Source organism: Electrophorus electricus, chromosome 5, assembly GCF_041902795.1.
Source record: "Electrophorus electricus isolate QZ-2024a chromosome 5, ASM4190279v1, whole genome shotgun sequence".
Lineage (NCBI taxonomy): Eukaryota > Metazoa > Chordata > Actinopteri > Gymnotiformes > Gymnotidae > Electrophorus > Electrophorus electricus.
In genome coordinates, this window is record NC_137501.1 from 8,312,771 (window position 1) to 8,333,905 (window position 21,135).

Genomic DNA, 21,135 nt, shown 5'->3' on the forward strand with positions numbered 1-21,135 from the left:
AACCAGAACATGGGTGTGGCGATTCCTCGTGACATTGGAAGCTTGATAAAAGGTGGAAAAATAGAATTGATGGTTGCGCTATAAGTGTTATCGGAAGTCATTCCGGTTGGATGTCGATAGAAGAGGTCATAAAATTTGGCTTATGTGTATGTAAAATGTTAATGAACCTCGATATATGTAAATATTTGTATATATGGTATATTGATGGAAAACATGACTGATTGAATACTTGAATTGAATACTTCACATGTGGCGCGTTTCCATGTGGTTGACGACGTTATAGGTTTGTGAGGTACAGAGATATTCTGCTCGAGTCAGCAAGGGAAAGAATTCCTAGCGCAAAGGGTGTGAGCAGAAGTGAGCGTGTGAACATTTCTGTGTGTGTGTGTGTGTCTCAAGGAGAGTGTAATTATTGTGTGTTTCAAACTCCCAACAGGTTGGCACTGCTGCCCTATTATCCCGTGTGCGTTTATGGTAGCGTTCTGGCCCATGTATGCCGATTGTTCCGTGTTGGCATATGGTATCGTGTTAAATAGTGTACTGGGAGTACATAGCTAGTTGGGTAGAGTTCCACTGGGGATAAGTTACGTTCTATTCCGCGTTCTGAGTGGATTGGACTATTTAGGACCGTGTCGGACGGAGAGAGGGACATATTTCTTTGGGGTTTCACAGGATGGAAGCGAGTACTGTAGAGTAGCACCGTGCGCAGGCAGCTGCGTGAGCGCTACCTCAGATGCGAGTGATACCAATATGGAGTGTCGGTGATAAAACAACCCTACTACTGTGTTATTTTGTTTACGGGTTCCTGACTTAAGATGTTTTTAAGACTTAAGATGTTTTTTTTTGATGTCCCCGGTTTATGAATCCCCTGTAATAGAATGACACCATTTGTTTTCTTTTCGTAAGCCGTCGGTGTGGTTTCTTTCCCCGGCGACTACATTATAATATATAATTATATTAATTTCTTAAACAAGTTCAGTATTTTTAAATTTCAGCATCTGCATTTAAATTGCCTGTGAATGTTTACACAATCACAGTTTATAAGAACAGTCAAAATAATAAACAAAGAAATGAAAAAAGTATTTTTGAAGAGATAAACAAATATGCACGTGGTCTTGCAGATTTTAATCCTAAGTGAATATATTTTGTTACAGAACAAATACTTTAAAAAAAAAAAAGTTTTGTTTCCCGTTATTTTTAAAGAGCACCTTGAAACACCTGAGTGTCTGTAACAGAATGAGCTAATCAGGACAAAATGAGCTGTCAGGACAAATATTCTCCAACACCATGGCCACGTGGCGTGACAAAGGAATGAGGGAAAGTGATCAAAAGCTGAAGCTGTCTGATGGGGTTAGGTGCAGACAGGTACTCATTCAGACAGTACTTTGTGGGGACCTGTTCCCCTCACACCTCTGGGTGTCCTTCCACCGTTCTCCTTTTCGCCCACCACAGCCACCGGAGCCTGGCACTGTAAAATAAATCCCTTTCACTCTCCTATTGCAATTGCAGCGACTCTGATGTCAGAAGTGATGAAGCCTCCTTCCTGCAAGGCCTGCCAGTGGGAAACACTCATCACTAAGCCCAAGGTTAAAACCACACAGGCCTTGGTATAAAACACTATGCAATACTAATAATTCAGTATTATTAGATGGACTGCTTTTATGTCTGTTTTTGCCTATGAATGCTTTTAATCCGTTGAAAAAGACAGAAGGTCTTCAATCCTGCTGGCTTTGAAGTGTTGTGATTGTGTGGTAGTTTTCTTCAAGTCTCATGTAGTTTCTTAAAATGTACAAACAAAAAACAGAGCAATGTCATTTGAAAAAGATTAATTTTAAAAAGCAGTTGAATGTAATAACTGCTGAATAATTAAAACCATAATTATTTTTGGATTGTTAAGGGTTTATTTTTGAGTTAGCAGCAAATGATGTTTGATATACTCTAACACATTTACACATGCTTTATATATGTTTAAAGTGCGCTGACAGGCCCTTGTCGAAGAACCCTCACACTAGCACATACTACAAGTACTTCAAGAACAACACTTCATTTGCGCCTTCTGGATACTGGCCTCATATTCTATCCCCAGGTTTCACTGACTACATCATCACCATGTTGAACATCACATCCCATGGGCAAAAAAAGAAGAAGAAGAAAATCTCACAGACTTGGGATGGATAGATAGGAAGATAGATGGAGATACTGATATATAGATGGAGATGTGGATATATAGATGGTAAGATGGGTATAGATGGAGATATGGATGGATAGGTGAATGTTTAAATTGAGACAGATGGATGTTTCTGATAACTGCACATGCATATTTAAATGGAGACTTTTTGTGACTGTGAGAAACCAATGCCAGTAATAAAATCCACATAGCCAAGAAACATATTTATAGCTACTATTCCTGCGAAAGAGCCCAGAAAAGGTGCGTCATCAAAAAAATGTCAACACTAAGGACATTTGCAAATTTTGTAGTAGTAAAAAAAATATTTTCTTTCATTTTCAGAAAGGGCAGTAAAATGGTTTTTGCTTTCTGTGTTCAGGCTCTGTTGAAAAGTTTTTTTGACAGTTTGATCAAGCCAAAATGAAAGGATATCTTAAGAATAAATGCATAGACTACCTTCAAGCACAAACCCTCTGCTACAAGTTGCTTTGAAAAAAAGTTATATGACGTCTTTTGCCAAAACGCATGGTTACACTGTACCAATCTTTACAGTGTGTACTTTCACCTCTTCTGTTCTCACTGTACTGACTGCTGGTCCATGGACTTGGTCAAGCTGGTTCTCCCGCAAAGATGAATCTGTTTACAGGGAAGTGGTGCTCTGATTCATGCTTCAACCCGCAGCTCCCCACGCTCAGCTCAGTTGAAATGAAGGTGGACGTCTGCATGCAGTGCACCTGCCACCCCAGCCCTGGCCATAGCTATGAATTTGGTCAAGTCATGCGACCGTCTGTAGCACCCTGAAGTGGGACTGTAACTTGTCCACCTTCGTCAAGGAAAGCTTAGTGGATGCAGTTCTAATTTCACAAAGTTGTCCCTACTCACCTCTCCAGTGTTGCTGGGCGTGTCTTCCCCACCTCGACCGCTGTCTGGTTCCACACTTCTATCCTCTCCAGTGCAAGGGAGAAGTGTGTTCTTCACGCTGCTGAGAAGGCGATTGGCTGCCAGCTCCCCTCCATCAGGGCCTTGTAGAATGACAATGACCCCACCCATCCAAAGTCTTTACCACTCTGCCATCACAGCGAAGGTTCGAGAGGTGTCATCTGTGCAGTTTTATTTGTGAATGCAGCTTTTGAACACATCTGGTCTCACTCTTCCTCTTTTCTGTTTCTTAATGTCTTCCAAGCTAAACTGTAGCTGGCTCATAGACTGTTAAATGGTTTATACAATTACATGTGGTTACATGCTTCTTCTTTTCTATTATCTGACATGTTCGTTATCCTTGAGCTAAGTTCTTGTGCTATTTTTTTGTCACTGCCACCATTCAGTGGTTATGCTGTAACCTGGAAAATTGTTTGGAGTTCATTTTCAATTACATGCTGCTACTACCACTATTGTACTTGTACCACTATTTATTCATACTCTACCCACATTTCTTCACCCTTGCACCTCACCTACATCAATAATAGTTATTACACTCAAGACTAGTCACACAAATTATGCTTTTTATATAGTTATGCATTGCACCTCTTGCATGGGCTGCATTTCTGTTTTCATTGCTGGGAAAAGCATGTCAAGAAAGTCATCTTTTCTCTGAAGAATGAATGTTCATGAATGTCTGAATGTTCATTTTGCACATCGCCTTGTGTGTCCTTGAATGTTGGCTGTCTTGCAACAACCTGCTTAAGTAAATTCCTGGTATGCCTGTCAATAGTGTTGAAGGAATGGAATAAACAATTTAAACATGCAGCACAAAAATGCATGAAAAATCTATTTTCACCGTCATCTTGAAATACAGATTTCACCTTCATCTGGAACATAAATATTCCAAACATAGTTTGGAAATAATCTGTATTTCCAAACTAAACATCTGTCTTGTTATATTTTAATGGAGCTGCATTTCCTAATAATAACTCTATTATGATTTACATCTTAATCTGTGTAATGGCATTTGACTTTTATAAATCAAAATACATGAATTCACAGTGCCGCAAAAAGTTTTCCCGATCTAAACTTGTGTATTTCCTCGGTTTTCCATTAGCAAAGTATAGAGAAGCACAACATGTCTGCCAAAGGAAACAGAGACTGCTGCATTAGGTCACACTGTCTGTATTCAGACAGATGGACAGTTAAAGACAGGGATGTGTTGGAAGCTGAGCGGCACCCAACAGGAGGTAGTTTGAACTGATAACTCTTCTGTATGCTTCTATTATGTCTGCAGCTAGCTGGTCTTCTGATCAGCAAACCTCTTGGTTGAGAGTCCAAGCCGGATGGAATCTGTTTTGTTACTTTTCTCTTGAAAAAACTTTTCTCTCCACTACAACATCATCCTAGCAGACATGTTTATTATTATATACAGTATATACCGACAGGATAGGCATGCAGATTTGTGTCAAAATGTACAAATGGTGGGGTTTCACATCGCAACCTAGTTCTTATTTGCATTATTACACCTTACAATCAACACTCAGCTATTACATACAAACAACACACACACCAATGAGAAGCAGCAGCCAATCACCAAAAAGTATCCTCAAACAGAAACCACAGCCTGCTTTGGGGACTGCATTTGATACAGGGAAGGGGAGGGAGGATAACACCAAGGACAGAGCTCTATCCATCACAAACATGCAGTCATACCAGGACAATTTTAGGGTGTCCAGTTGACCTAACCCCCATGTTTTTGGACTGTAGGAATAAACCAGAGACATTCTCTGGAATAAACCATTCTCTCATACACTGGAAGATCATGGAAAGTCCAGCCAGATAGGGACTCAAACCAGAGACCTTAGTCCTCAGAGACAGATATGTTAACCAACAAGCCAATGTGCTGTCCACATCATATATTCTCAAGTAAGTTTCACAGGTTTATCTAGTCACATGGTAGCAGCCTGGTTTTCATGTCTTCATCTTGGACAGAAATTTTCTTGCTACCAAATGCTACCATACCATTGAGATTATGGCATGCATCTTTCAGATGGTGACTGACTTTTTTTCTGGATTAGTAAGTTAAAATTCTTTCCACATGTTGTTTTTAAGTAATACAAAGAAGATTGTGAACATGCTTTTTTGTATTTCACTCATGTCTGAACACATTGGCTCATTGGTTTTCCCCTCAAACATTTACAAAGCAACTCAGACCATCCATCAAACTTCTCATCAGCTAACTACCAGTATGCTTTCAAAAGAGAATTAGCTGTATTTTTTTAGCCTTTTAGTTCCTCCCGCACTCCTTGGTGCATTGGGCAACAAGCGCTCTCCAACGGGTCCTATCGGCTGCAGCGTCTCTGGCTTCGTCCAATGAGCGTATGTCAATAGTTTTTAGGTCGACGATGAAGGTTGATCACCTTTTTCATGACGTAGTTGACTGCGAGCAAAAAGAGAATTGGTGACAGGATACATCCTTGCTTGACTCCGGTTTCAATGTTGAAGAAGTCTGTGTAGCCATCGTCTGTCCTGACGCAGCAGCTGATATATAGGTTCTGGAAGACGTTGACAAACCGTTGTGGAATGCCGTAGGCTTGTAAAAGTTTCCACAAGGAGCCCCTGTGGACGCTATCAAAAGCCTTTTTGAAGTCGCTAAAGTTGATGAGCAGGGGGCACTGGAATTCGATGCACTGTTCGATGAATTTACGAAGCGTGTAAATCTGGTCACTGCATGATCGGCTCGCTCTGAATCCGGCTTGCTCTTCCCAGAGAATTCCGTCCACTGCTTGTTGTAGGCACCGTAATAGAACGCTGCAGAAGACTTTCCCAGGAACCGAGAGGAGTGTAATGCCCCGCCAATTGTTGCAATCGGCGGTATTGCCTTTCTTGGGGAGTTTAACGATTACTCCTTTCCTCCAGTCACTTGGGATGTTCTGATCTTGCCAGCATTTGCAGCACTGTGAGGGTGTTTACAATGCGTCTCCACCGTGCTTTAGCATTTCCGGTGCTATTTCGTCTAGGCCGGGTGCTTTGTTGGCTTTGAGTGTTCGAATAGCCACCTTAGTTTCCTCGATAGTAATTAGATCAAGATTAACTACCAGGTGTGGAGGTGGCAGTGTGGCGCCAAAGTCATAGGTGTTGGCAGGGGTGGGCTGGTTCAAGGTTTCCTTGAAGTGTTCTACCCAGCGCGCGTCTTGTTCTTCTCTGGTGAGCAGAAACACCCCGTCCTTGTTTTTGATGGGTGCACTTGAGTTGCTCCATGCCCCAGTCAACTCTCTTACAATGCGGTACAGCGTCTTATTGTCATTCTTGATAGCCGCCTCATGTGCTTCAGCTCCTTTGTATTTCAACCATGCCTTCTTGTCAGATTTGCAGCTTCGTTTGACTGCCCTATCCAGTTACCGATATCGCTCTGCTGTGGTTTCCTTGTCATGGTCAGCTTTTGCCTGTTTGCGTCGGCACTTTGCGATTTTCCTTTCGTTAATCAGGCTCTAAGTTGGGTCCCGTATCCAACGTTCTTTCTGTGTCCCGCGTCGGCAACCCACGGTTTCCTTTACTGTTTCTATGACTGCTTGTTTGAATGCCATCCAATATTCATCGATGTCGTCCGCATCTTGGAGTAGCTCCAACCGATTTCTCAACTCCAGTTGGAATTGTTGGACCGCGGAAGGTTCTTTCAGCTTCTCCACAGCGTAAGGACGTTGTTGTTGCTTTTGTTCTCTCCGTTTGAGCCATAACCAAATTGAGGATCGTACGAGATAACGGTCCGATCCAACGTCCGCTCCGCGATAGGCTCTGACGTCCAACAGTGCTGAACGCCATCGCCGAGAGATACAGATAAAGTCAATTTCATTGTATGTGGCTCCATCTGGCGATTGCCAGGTTTTCTTATGGATGTTTTTGTGTCGGAAGTATATGTTACCGATGCAGAAATTGTTCATATTGCTAAAGGGTAGAAGTCGTTCACCATTATCGTTGGTCTGTCGCCCCGAACTGTGTGGATCAATGACGTTTTCTAAGCCACGACAGTCATCGGTAATTTGCATATTGAAATCACCGATGAGAAGTTTAACGTCATGGGTCGGGATTTCATCAATAGTGTCTTGTAGCAGTCCGTAGAACGTATCCTTCTGATCGTCATCGGAGTCTTCGGTTGGGGCGTATACTTGGATGATGGAAGTTTTAGCATGTCTTGATTGAAATCGCGCCGTGATGATGCGATCGTTGACAGGTTTCCATCCAGGCAGTGCACATGATGGCTTTTTACTAAGCACCAATCCGACACCATGAATATGGTGCTCCTCATGTCCTGAATACAGGACTGACTTGCCATCACTTACGATCTTTCCCGATCCAGTCCAATGCATTTCGGAGACGCCCAATATGTCAAGATTGTAGTTGTCAAATTCGTGTAGAAGCTGGGCGAGCTTCCCACCTTCGCAGAGAGTTCTAACATTCCAGGTGCCTAATTTGGAAATCATTTTTGCATCGAAGGTTCCAGTCTGCATCGGGCGTTGGACACCCTCGCGGGTTTGCTCCAGCACCGTCATCAAGTTAGAGCCAGGTCCTCTTTGCTGATGGAACAGTTTAGAATATTCGCTTGTTGTTTTCGTAGCGGTAGAAGTTTTCACAGGGCCGTGTTGCTGGCCCAGCGCCTAACCCTCCTCCTTTTGCATCCGGCGCTTGGGTGAGCTTTTTCTCCCATGACAACAATGTTTAATATTTATTGTTGATTCCATCCACAGAATGCAGTCTTTCTACAATAATCAACAATCAGCCATCAACAAAGAGATAAATAAAAAGCAAGACAACAGCAGAGACATTCCTAAATTTGCATCAGGAAAAGCTGGATAATTTGGCAGAGGACTATATATATACCTTCAATGTTTGGTAGATAAATTGAGTTTTATGCTAAACACATCTCCTTGGCAGCAATAAACCCAATTTTGTTCAAAGGCTATATGCAATTATTCATATAGCCTTTGATCACGTGTACCCATGTGAAACGCCCAGATTTATTACCATTCACCCATTTGAGAGGCCGATAGAGCAATCTTTGAATGAAGTTAAAGTAAAATTACCAATACCTTTGCCATCCATTTCATCTACAGCAAAATGCAAAGACAGCATATTTGTCCCTTCATGCAAACTGCATAGGATTTGTACCAGCTGTGATAACAGCCTCCTTATTCTACCATGAATCATTTTCAAATTAGCTGAGAGGATAATACAGACATAGGTGTCCCCAAGGAAAGGGAAGATACAGCAGGTCTTTCTCATATCCATCTCTCTGTGCTAAATAAAAGATTGCCTGTCCATTATCTGGCAGTTCTGTCTGCCACCCCCTCCACCCACCCCCCTCAGCCAGAGTAGAGCTAAATGGTTAATGCCTCCAAGCTTGACGCAATGTCTTCTTCACAATGCTACACGGACCTTGGCTCCGATTCGGTTTCTGCCATTACAAGATTAGACTACTACCCCTCCCTGAAGATATCGCAGTAGTTATATAGCCTATTGTAAGGGTGTCTCCTTTCAGATATGGATGGAGATTTAGGGTGGCATGTGGAAATTCCGTGATGTCCCGCTTACACTTATCCTGTCCTTTTCCCATCACGCCTTGTTTTTGCACCTTTTACACGTAACTTTTAAAGTGTAGCTGCAGACAACTGCCTCAGTCCTTGGGAAGTGCTGCAACCTTTTAGCAGAGAGGCAGCAGATATTTTGTCTCTTAGGCAGTGTTGCAAGCATTTCAGTTGTGTTGTCAAATTATTAAGGCCTTAGTCAAGAATGGTTAGAACAGTAAGATTAATAGTGAAACAATGACGATCAAACAATTTGCAGGCCCATTGACTAGGCATTTAAGGGGCTTTTAGTACCACATTAAAATGAAAACTATAAATGAGAGTTAATGGCTTTCCTGCCATTTATCAAATTTAGCTTCAGTGGATAGTATGATATAAACAAAACATTCAAAACTTCAAAACAGTTTCAGTGGAAATGATAGTTTAATAAACAAATATCATTATTAAGTCGAAACTGACATCCTACTGTCACGATCAGTCCCTTCCATGTACCATGTTTTCCGTGTCTTGTGTTTTGTTTTGTTCCATAGTTTTGTTTTGTCCTCACACTGATTGCGTACACTTGTCCCTTGTTTCTAGTTCATGTATTTAAACACTGCTATGTGCCTTGGCTGTGGCTGTTCATTGTTTGTTTGTTTGTTGGTTTCACTGTTTCATTGTTTCATGATTTGAATTAATGTTTGAGGGTTATTTCTTTGTGCTCCATGTCTTCATGTTTATCTTAGCCTTTGTGTTTCCTAGTCCTGAGTGTTCCCTAGCCTTAGTTCCTAGCCTGCTTCCCTAGTTAGCCTTCGTGTGTTTTTGTTTTGTGATGTTTCCCAGTACTCTCCGTGTCGGCTCTGTGACCCTGGACTGCCTTGATGACCCTGATTTTGGAATTGCCCCTGTTAAATCTCGCTCCTCTCAGCACATGCGTCCGCCTCCTTACCGCTCACCGTTGCACCTACATATTTAATTGCAGAATAAAATATTCCTTCTCTTTTAGTCCATCTTGTGAAGGACTCTGGAGTTAAAAATCAGATGTGCAATGTGGTCCTCTCAATAAATTAAGTCAACATAGATGAACATATCCGTAGACCAGGTTTCTTGGTACTCGGCACCACTGGGACTCAAACCTAAATGTCATCAGTAGGGATCACATCTACAGTGCTATATAGTACTTCAATAGGCTGAAAGATATCACATCTTCATCCACAGAGCTGCCTTCAGATAAACATTTTCCTTTAAAAACCTAACCTAATACCAAATAATTTGCCATCAGATTATATTGCCAGTTTGTTATCTAATTTAATATCAGCATGGACTTGTGCTCTCTTGGCAAATCTTGAGGTCATTTCCTTTACGCCTTGCTTCCCCCACGATCATGGTCGGCAGGAAGAAAGCTGCGTGGCGGCTGCTCGGGTTAATGCAGCGCGAGCGTCAGACTCTGACAAATGCTCTCATCTGCTCTACAGCAGCACTCATTTTTCAAGCCTTTGCTAATTAGAGCACAAAGGGCATCCCGTGTCTGCCGCACAATCAATACGCGATCCTAGTCAACGTCGGCGTGAGGATACCGGCTCAGATGCAGGTGAAAAGGTTAGCGCGTACCAACTTTAGCCTGCCAGCATAAATTAAGCAGCCCAACCCTTCCGAATAGCAAGGCAGCTTTTTGGAACGTAGAACCTTTTTCATGAGACAAGACCCCTTGTGTTAATTAAAGACGTTGATCTTGTTTTAAATACTATCGCTTATCCAGTTTCTATGGTTGTTTTGCTCATGGAACGCTGGTGTCTATGGGCTGCTGCATTCTGCTAGGCCTCTTGGTTGATAAGATACTGTCATTTCAGTGGGTTCCGATGTGTGATGTTCATTAAGGGCCCTCGAGGTCAATTATCCTCTGAGTTACGATCAGGGGAGAGAAGCTTTTAACGATGCCAGAGATACTAGAGACTTGATCCATTGCCACAGCAGCCGTTACTCTTGTGCCAGGCATTTCCTACCCCCTCATTCCTGCTAATGGTTAATGTTTTGAAGCCGATTGTGAATTTTTCATTCCCCTGTTCACTGTTACAGTTAAATCCACAGCGTTTTTGCAAGCTTTGAATATTTCTTTGTGGCCCTCTCTGGCAGAGAATGTACATTAAATAAAAAGAATATCACTATATTTCTACAGAATGGCAAGTGATGGCTGAGGTCTTTTTCTTTTCTGCCTTGAGGAAGCAGACAAGTTAGATTAGGTTGAGGTTTGAGCCCTGCTGACATCGCATTCCCTCACACAGCCACTGCAGAAGGTTCCAATGTGCATAAGTTTTAGATAATAGGAAATATGTTGCCTGTGCATTTTAAAAAGGCATGATGCTTGAATTCCATGCATGTAAACACAAGCCATTTAGACCAGTAAATGGTTGTCAGTGCTGCTTATGATTATTCATGCAAAAATGCAAACAGGGAGGAATGGAAGTGTCCTTCAAAAATTCAACAGCGAGGTGTTGACTGATTATTAAGTAGCATGGAAGAACAACGATGAACATAAACATAAAAATACATGATGAACTATTTCTCAGGGCTAACAATACATAGGTCCTTACTTCATATGCATGACACTTTCCTAGGTGTTTCAGTGACAAAAATGGATATTTTTGCTTCCCAAGATTTACAGAGAGTACCACATTAGAACTGCAGTCTAAAGAACTATGTTCACCATACATTCCTATCTGAATTACAGTAGTCCAAATACTGTGATCTTAGATATGATTTATTGAGCAAATGCAGTTACTCTACCTAAATGCTTTTCAGACATATACCCCCAATCAATGTTGCCAATAGTAGTTAGCATGTCATAACAACTTAAGGAATGGGTTAGATGTTTTATAGTTTTGATTAGTAGAGGTCCAGACCATCATCTTGATAAGTCCCCAAGACCAGCCTGTATTATATAGTGTTATATCATCTTCTTAACAGTTCGGTCAATAATGTGCCATTTAACTGCATCTAACTCTGGCCCATACCAAAAACTGTCAACAGCACAGCCTTGAGAGCTCTGTTTGTCTCTGAGCGGCACGTAGGGATGACGAGCTGGGAATTTCATTTAGTCACCCATGAGCTTGGAGCAAGTAAATAAACTCACACTGATAAAACCTGAACCCCAAAATTATTGGACACATTAGAAGTAAAACTGTGACAGTATAGGAAGAAAAAGAGAAATCTCACATCACTGTTAATGTTTCTCACTGAAACACACACATGCAGGAGAGCATTATGGGATGGTGCAGTGCGACATTCGGTTCAGAGGTTTTGTTTTGGATTGGTGCTCCCACTCTGAAGCTGTGGTATATAAGCATGGGACCTCATTAGTGCACATCCAGTGCAGATTCAGGATCAGCACGGAGTATAGGATGACACTGTTACAATCACGTTTAACACAGTGCCAGGTTTCCTCTGAGGATTACTATATTGTATCTCAAACCAGCTCTTTAGCAGAAGCACGAGGCTCCATGTTTTATAGTAACAAGTTGGGCACACTTTAATACAACACAATCACACACAAAATATTTGTGTTAAAAATCTATGGATCTGTCATTGGTTCATCAATTATACGTTGACTCAGTTGTCCTTCAAACTAATACATACGCGCAGAGTCACAAATGATTAAGCAATGTGTGGACATGACATTTTTGAGACAGCCTTCTGAGAATAACAGACTTTGTGGTCTCGTGTGCAATGTTGTCACCCACAGCCAAACGCCTCTGTTCAGGTGCTGGCCATCTCACCTGCATGTCCTCAAATAGCTGCATTGTGACATTTTGGCTAGTTCCAGTTATGATTCTCTCTGAGAAAATGGCAAAGTCTGAGAGGGTAGCAGATCTAGTTTTCAAAGCAATCTGCTGCATTTTTTGTATGTCATTTACACAATGACTATTTTTATGATCACAGAAATCTTTTTGTAGGCTTTGAAGTGGATGATATATTCATAGAAGCATTAACAAGAGCCACTGGGTTGTGCATTACATAGATTTATTTATTTAGGCAGTTCATGACCAAAAGATGTACTTTACAAATTTAAAAAATATATAATGGATAGTTGCAGTTATAATTGACACACATTTTTTTTTAATTGTAATGAATAGTTGCAGTTAATAATTATCATTATTGTAAACCTCAATTTAATTTGCTTGAATCCTAAATTGGCCAATCAGTAGAATTCTGGTTTTAAACATGTCTTGCTCTGAAGCCAGTGAGAGAATAGTAATCAATGTAACTATAACCTAGCCGAATGCCTTTTGAATTGCGGGTTGATTGCCATTTAAAGGAAACAATTCCCCCTAATTATGAACCCATTTTCACTTTGTCTTTCTTTTCTTTTTTCTTTTCCTCTTTGGTTCACCACCCTTAAGTGTGGCCTACTTAAAAAAAAGCTTTTACCATCTCAAAAAATCGCAAATCACAGTCTTAAACATGTGTGACAGTACTCATTTCACTCCACTGACTGATATCTTAAGTCCCACTAATTAATACCTGCCAAATTGTCGTTTCTATTACCAGCCTTTGACGCTAGGCTGACAGGATCCCATAATGGAAAACCGACCCACACACCTGCCTTGAGGTGCTTTATTTGACCTGCCTTATCAAAGTAATGTTCCCGATAAGGCATACAAACTTATACAATTAGACTAAGAAGCTGAAAAAAAGACGACTTTTAACGTGTCTTCCGTGATGGCTCTTCTTCTAATGGCAGCATGTGCGCTGAATAAGAATGGGGAGATCGTGTGCAGCAGCAGTGAATGCAAGAAGACAGTGTTGGATATAGGCTAGCCATCTGGACTTGAACTGGACTGCTGGTGACACTGGACTCAGAAGAAGTGGCTCGACCCCTGTGCAAGGGATATACTAGTCTCAAATTATATTATAACAGCTTTTAAAATAAAGCTGTAAGCACAGTGACCAGTAACTGGTTTATTTATTTGTTTGTTTGTTTGGTATACACCCTACCATGTTATTTTTATCGGGTTTCTGTTTAGATGACAACTTTTTATATGTGTTAAAATAAATTACATTTTTAAGACTAATGTTAGATGGGCATAACGCAATAAATAAATATACTCATTGTCACTTCACACTAATCTAGAGACAATAGATACATTTTATTCACAAATTTGGCAAAGGCATTCCGCTCACTAAGTGCTCTGTCTTCGTGCTGAGCAGTAATTGCTCCCCGAGAGCCAAGCTTTCAGATGGCATGCTTCTGTTTGCTCATGCACTGATGAAATAAACATATTAACAGTAAAGCACCACACCTCCAGAACGCTTATTTTACACAGGACTGTTCACCTGTCTCCTTTCTTGCTTATTTTGTCTCATCCACTCATTCACTCTCTCTCTCTCTCTCTCTCTCTCTCTCTCTCTCTCTCTCTCTCTCACACACACACACTCTCTCAGTCTCATTATGTCTCATTCTCTCTCTCATTCTCATCCTTCTTTCTGTCTCACTCTCACTTTGTCTCATTCCTTCCATCTCTCTCGCATTCTCATTCTTTCTGTCTTTGTGTCTCTCTCTCTCTGTTTCTCAGTCCTTCTCTCTCTCTCTCTCTCTCTCTCTCTCTCTCTCTCTCTCTCTCTCTCTCTCTTCTTTTAGGCATGTTAAGTTTGTGGCCCTGGATTTCCAGCTTCGCATGGAGAAGGGCACACAATAGGGCTCACAGACTTGGAGACTATACACTGACAGCTCCTACTGAGAGACCTGACACGGGTGGGAGCTCACTCAGGGCCCATTGAGTAATAGTCGAAGCGGGATGACTAGCTTGTTATTTTCTAAGCCTTTGCCAAAGGTGAAGCCATACAGTGGGATAACAGGGGTCCAGGGGAAGAAAAATGGGAGCCTAAAAGTGAAGCTGCAACTCCAGATCGTTGCGTTCAGCAGTGGATGTAAAATTCATGAGAAGGTAATGAAGAGTTGTAGCATGGGGTTGTAATGGCATGGTAGATTTTTTGAAGAACTGGGAAATTGAAAGGGTCAACTGGGTGACCAATCTGTCTCTCCCCCTCTCTCCGCTCCCCCCAAAAATCTATTTCAGTGACTCTCACTAGCAAATATTCACAGCTGCCAAATCTGAGAACATGTACAAACACCTGTAGATTCCCCAGAGACGAGCAAGACCACTAATGGCACATGGTGTTCACAAATTCTAGTAAATTGCCATGTAAGCACTTTAACATGCACACTAACACTCTAACTGATACTTTATCAGTCGTGCTGTACATGCTCTGTGATGCTCTGTGCACCCGCCTCAGTGATTTTATGCAGTGCAATCACACCATGTAGCAGTTCTGTTGTTGAATGCATCTCTTGGCAATCTAAGTTGTGTGCATGCAAGTGTGTATGTGTGTGTGTGCACATGTCTGTGCATGCAAGTGTGTCTGAGTGTGTATGTGCGTGTGTGTGTGTGTGTGTGTGTGTGTGTGTGTACGTGTGTGCATGTGCTTTTACTGCCTTTACTGGCAGTACCTTTACTGCCACCTGCTGTCAAGTTTCATCTTTGTTTAATCTCAGATCTGTACTACCTGAATAAATACAATGAACACTTTCTTCTGGATTTTTTGTTTGTTTGTTTGTTTTTTCCTTTGCTTATTGGGGGAGGGTCCCCCCCCCTCTTTTGTGTTTTGTGTCTTGTGTCAAACACATTCTAATGTTAAAAACAAAATTTGAATATATCAGTGGTGGAATATTAAGATATTCAGAATATTGTGCATTTAATACTTCAAATGAAATATTATGGAACCGCAGTAATATCCCTTGGTGTCTATATAACTTTGACTCTCCTTCCATCTCTCTCTCATCTTCTTCTTTAAAGTAGGTCAAAGGTTCATCACCGCTGTCAGCAGCGGTGTACATACTAAGGAATATGGATTGCTTTGTGTAATGGAAATGACAGGTAGAGGACCAGCGCCTGCTCAAACTACAAGGAGAGAAGCAAGGTTGGCCCTTATAGCACAAACAGCCACGCACACACACAAACACACACATGCACGCACGCGTACACGCACACACACACACACACGCACACACGTGCATGCACGCACACACATGCATATGTGTACATGCAAGCATAAACACATGCACACACACACACACAGACAAAAAAAAACACTAGCACAGTCCAGGTCTGCAACTTGTCTCCATTCATTTGCATCCATGTGCACTGTCGTCCCTGGGTGGAGTAGTTAAGAGGCTGAGTGTGTAAAGCAGCACTGCGCAGTGGGAGATGGGAAAGATATTTTTGCTGACGAGCACAAAATCCTGGAGCATTGGGGATTCTGGCCCTCTGCTTTAGCAGACATGCAGGAGAATGGGGAGAGGTGGAGGGAGGACACTGGACAGTGTGTGTGCATGTGTGTGCATTTGTGTGTGTGTGTGTGTGTGTCTGTGTGTGTGTGTACATTTGTGTGTGTGTGCGCATGCTTGTGTGCATTTGTGTGCATGTGTGTGTGTGTGTGTGTGTGTGTGTTTATTTTTGTGCGTGCGTGTGTGTCTGTGTGCATGCATGCGTGCGTGTGTGTCTGTGTGCGTGCGTGTGTGTGTGCGCATGTGTGTGTGTGGTTGAATGGCAGGTTGGCAGGTGTCGCAGATGTTTTTTGTCACTGCAGGGTCTCCTTTCTCATCATTCACTGCTGATTGTGATGCTCCCTGGAGAAAAGAGGACAGAAGAGAAAACAAACAGGAGAGGAGGAGGGTGAGGAGTGAAGGAGAGAGGGAAAGTAGGACATATGTAGTGCATTATAGCCAGCAGTCTGTCCATGCCCTGCATTTCTATATTGCAGCTTTATGCAGTATGAGCACATTATGTGGAAACCCTGATTTTTTCCATGTACTTAGGCAAAGGAGTTAATGAACTATATAAACTCACTTAAAATGTAATGTGTGCAGAACTCCCAGTCCAATTGGCACAATGGACACTTACACACATTTTCAGTTTAAAGAAGAATCAATGCCAGGATACAGCACCTGGACTGCAGTAGTGCACATGACTACTTACCAGCCAATAGCAAGAGCAAAAAGAAGTAATGCCCCTAAAGTAGCCAAAAGAAAAGTCTGTTGTCATACAAGAGAAAAGGAGCCTAAATACAGAATAAACAAACATAAGGCACAGTGTCTGAAATGCATCTGAAAGATGTCTTCCCTTGCCCTTCAGTGCCACAGTGTTCTCAGAACACATTCCTGTGCTGAGAGATTTCCCACTACAGAAGAACTCATTACCCAGCCTGGAGTTCTTATGTCAAGTACAGCAGGGAAAGGCTAGTGGTGGTTTTTGCTCTCTCTTAGCTCCTTCCTTCCCTCGTTTGCCTCCGAGAAGGTGAAGAGTTCAGGTCTGCTGGTGGCTTTTCACTGAGAGGAGGCGAAGTTTGTCTGCTTGGTGTGCTTAAGGTGGTTAATCTTAGTGGGCTGCATTTGGAGTATTGGTCCTCCATGATGGCTGCTGGCTTCTGCCACTGACAGCTGATGGAGTTATATTATAGCTTTATATACTATATATTATATAGTGGGGCCGTGTTTAAGGCCGTTTGCTCTCGGAGTTCAGCAGCAGAGAATATTTTGCTGGCAGAACCTCCAAAATGGACCATGATTTGATAATAGTCCACTCATTTTTCACATCATGCAAATTGTTTTTGTCAGTCATTCTTTTGTAAACAGTTACATAGACTTGGTGGGTATTTGTTTCTCATCTTGGTTTATTTCAAGACTTTATGTGTAATTCAGTGTTATTATATGTTATTCTATCTCCCCTAATCTTTACCTTTTGCTAAAATTGACATTTTCATTGCAAACATTTATTATTTGGACACTGTAGAACTTCTTGGATGCTAGCTACATTTTTCATTTAGGCTACTGACCTTATATGGGGAGAGAACTAATTGAAATTTTCAATAAAACAGTACAACTTGGTCCACCCAAACTTTTGTCTGCCTTTTAAGTATCCTTCCAAAGACACATGCTTTTGGGATGAACAGGTTGGATTATTCAAGTTCATTTTTGTCCCCTGAGTTAAGGTTAACAATGTGTGTTTTGAAGTTTCCTTGGGGTCACATTTAAGCCGTTCATTTTCTTAGCTTTGTTTGCTTGAAGGCCATTGAAGCTGCAGACCTTAAAAATCAATTTCAAAACTGACACACCAAGCAGTTGTGCAATTAGCATAAGGATATCACACCACGAAAAAATAATCCCCCAAAACACAATTTGCTGCCTTTATTTATTTATTTTCCCCTTTTCCTTTTAGAGTCTCGAAAAACTGCTTCCTCTATAGGCCAGAGTGAGGCTGTGGCCCAGGTGACTTCGGGAGAATAAATTGCCAACATCCTCAAGGATGATTTGCATAAGCCATCAGCCTGTCCTTTGAGTCTGGCTGTTTTGAAAGCCGACAGAGGCCCTCGACCCCCATCTAAAACTCACCAGCATCACCTCTTTAAGCTAATCTCCTCCAAAGTGGTTTAAATGGGTGGAATTAAACAAACCAGGAGAGCAAAAAGCAGGCTCTTTCATGTTTCCCTGGGAAGATGACTCCTGTATTGAGAAAAGAGTTCAAAGATTTTTGATGGGGAATTATTGAGCTCAATTATAGTCCAGGACTCCTTGAACTAGCCTGTGAGAATGCCATTTTCATCCACTTTATTCAGTAGATTAAATGGCTTAACATTTTGTGATTGTTTTTAGCTTCTAAGACACAGGCGACATGAGAGTAGAAGTGCACATTTTGAGTGGCATCTTACATTGATTAGTTCATGAATAGCTTATAAGGTTCAAGCAATGCAATACCTTCAGAGGTGTCTGCAAAACCACCGGACAAGTATAATAAGTAAACGGCCCTGAGGGGGAATTTTAAATTAAATTAAAATGATAAAAGTTTTGCTTAAAGGAACACTTCAATATTTTTCAATCTAAAATCTATCTACTGCATCTATAGCATAGGGTCGATTACCACAGACAATAATTTCCAAAAATTTCCCTCTACTTGAGAAAGAATCGAAAAACCCATTGACTTGAAACATTTGATGGCTTATACGAGCACGGAATGCACAACTGAGTTAAGACTTATAATGGAAGCCAGAGGGTGGTTGTTAAAATAGAGACAACACTGTCCAAACAATAAAAAAATCACAAAGTCATTCAAGCAAGTTTCTAAGCTTAAATTCCCTGTTGACATTTATAGAGGAAAAACACACAACTGTTTAGAATCTTGGGGCAAGTAGTCCTTCCAGCTCAAGCTTCCATTAGCTAAAGTAGAAGTAGGCATAGGCAAAGTGTTAGTCTCGTTCAGGTAACAACTCTGTGATATAACATCAAAATGCACTTACTGGCCCATGAGACAAATCAAGTGTGTGGAAAATTACAAGAGCTGTCTGGGAGAGCGCAGGTCAATCTGACACTGCTTCACCTTCTTAAGCAAGTGTCTGTGCATGAAATTGAATCTCACACTCGGTCTGCACCTGAACACACTCTCACCTCTCTTGGCTCACCTGGGTAATAAAGAGGCATATTTATATGCACTCATTCAACAGCTATCAGTTGTTGAAGGAAGACGCATACTTTCAGCCACTGTTCATAGTGGTAGTGGTACAATCTGGTAGAAACGGGAAAGGTTTTACCTGGTTGGGACTATATTCAAGCAGTCATTACCTGGGAGGTTAAAATGCTGATTTGGAAGGACATGCAAAAGTTGAAATTATTAGTTGTTACTAGTTGTTGGAATCAGTAAGCAGAGTGTCTTAGACATCCTTAGGCTTGTTTAAAAATTAAAAGCAATGTTTTTTTTTTGTTTTTTTTATTAAACAAGTCTAGGTCATTTGGCTACTTCCAGCCAGAAGAGAATTCAGACATTCTAATATAGAAATCATGTCTTTGGCTTGGAAACTGGGACCTGGTCTACATGAAGATAGAGCTGTCCTATATCATTTCTCTCCCCATTTCCAGATATACCTGAGACAGGCTTTCATGCCCATTTTATCTGCAGTATTCAGCTACATACGTAATTCAAACCTGAATAGTTTTTTTTAATGGCTAGAATATTCCAAAGGCACAGAAGAACAGACATTTAACCTTACATAGTGGTAAATCCTAATAAGTAGAGTACTAATAGCTGCCTCCAATTCTGTACAGGAAGTTGCTGTCTCTGTAAAAAAAACTCTCTCTGTTCCACTCGCTGGGCTTTTCATGCAGTATGTAGACAAGTTTTTTTTTCCCAAGTTATTCCTCTAAGTGACATATTCCTTTCTATTCTTCTTATTCCCTCTCTCAAACTTTTCTCTTGTTTCTTACCAGGCCTCTCCTGTAGTATTTCCTGTGCCATGGTAGTTGATATTCGGGTTGTCCCTCTTGATAGGGAGGTAACCTTATTGGGAACCAGTCCTATCCCAAACTCAGCCTTTACCAGGACTCCACTGCTGGAACACTGCAGTCAGATAATTCTGACAGGTCCTTATTTGACTAATCATACCCATGCAACCAAGTTTATGCTTGAACTCTGGGGTAAAAGGTTTCTGGATATGTTAAAAGAAATTCGATATAATCTCCTCTCGAGGGAACCACAGTTGCTCAGCGGCTGCCAGATCTTGTGAATTTGGTCTATTTCCATGGTCTCTTGTCCTCTTTCACAAAGGATGCCAGTTTGGCTCTCACTCTATCCTTAGTAGGATCCTCGTCAGGAAATATTTTCTGAGTCTCTGCTGTTTGAGTCAGAATGCCTTCGAGCAGAGTACATCCAAACATGGGTATCCTGGTATGAGGACAAATCAGTTATGGGCACCCTGAGGGGACTGAACATGTGGATATGCAAACAGTCGAGCCTTGTGCTGCAATTGACTGTCACCCATGTCCCTTCAAAATATGGGGATAATATAATACCTGGATTGTTACATAGTAACATTGCAACAATTCCAGTGGGATTATAATATTAATATAATATGCATTATGTATATGAGATTGAGGCATCCAATTCTAATGCTCATGCACAAATTTCAGGCAATGGTCTGCGGCTACGCAGCCCCATACACTGCAAGCTGCCATGGACTCTGCATTGTGACACCTTTCCATTACAGTCAGCATGAGCTTTTTCAGCAATTTGTGTACCAGTAGCCTTTCTAAAGGATTGGACCAGATGGGATAGGTGTCGCTCCCCACTGAGCCTTGGGCACCCATGACCATGTTGCCAGTTTACCAGTTGTTCTTCCTTGGACCACTTTTGGTAGGTACTAACCACTGCATACTGGAAACACCCCACAAGACCTTCTGTGTTGGAGATACTCTGACCCCGTCATATAGTCATCACTATTTGACTTTTGTCAAAATCAGTCATATCCTTATTTTACTGCTTTACCTGCTTCAAGAATTGACTGTTTACTTACATAGATTTAACCTTTGATATGTCTCTGTAACAAGATAGTCAATGTTATTCTCTTCACCGGTCAATGGTTTTAATATGAAGGCTATATATA

At 41.4% G+C, this 21,135-nt stretch overlaps 1 pseudogene; it reads right to left on the reverse strand.

The window, feature by feature from the left end:
* Positions 1-5,475: 5,475 nt before the first annotated feature.
* LOC118241992 (uncharacterized) lies at positions 5,476-7,641 on the reverse strand (annotated as a pseudogene).
* Between the last annotated feature and the right edge of the window lie 13,494 nt (positions 7,642-21,135).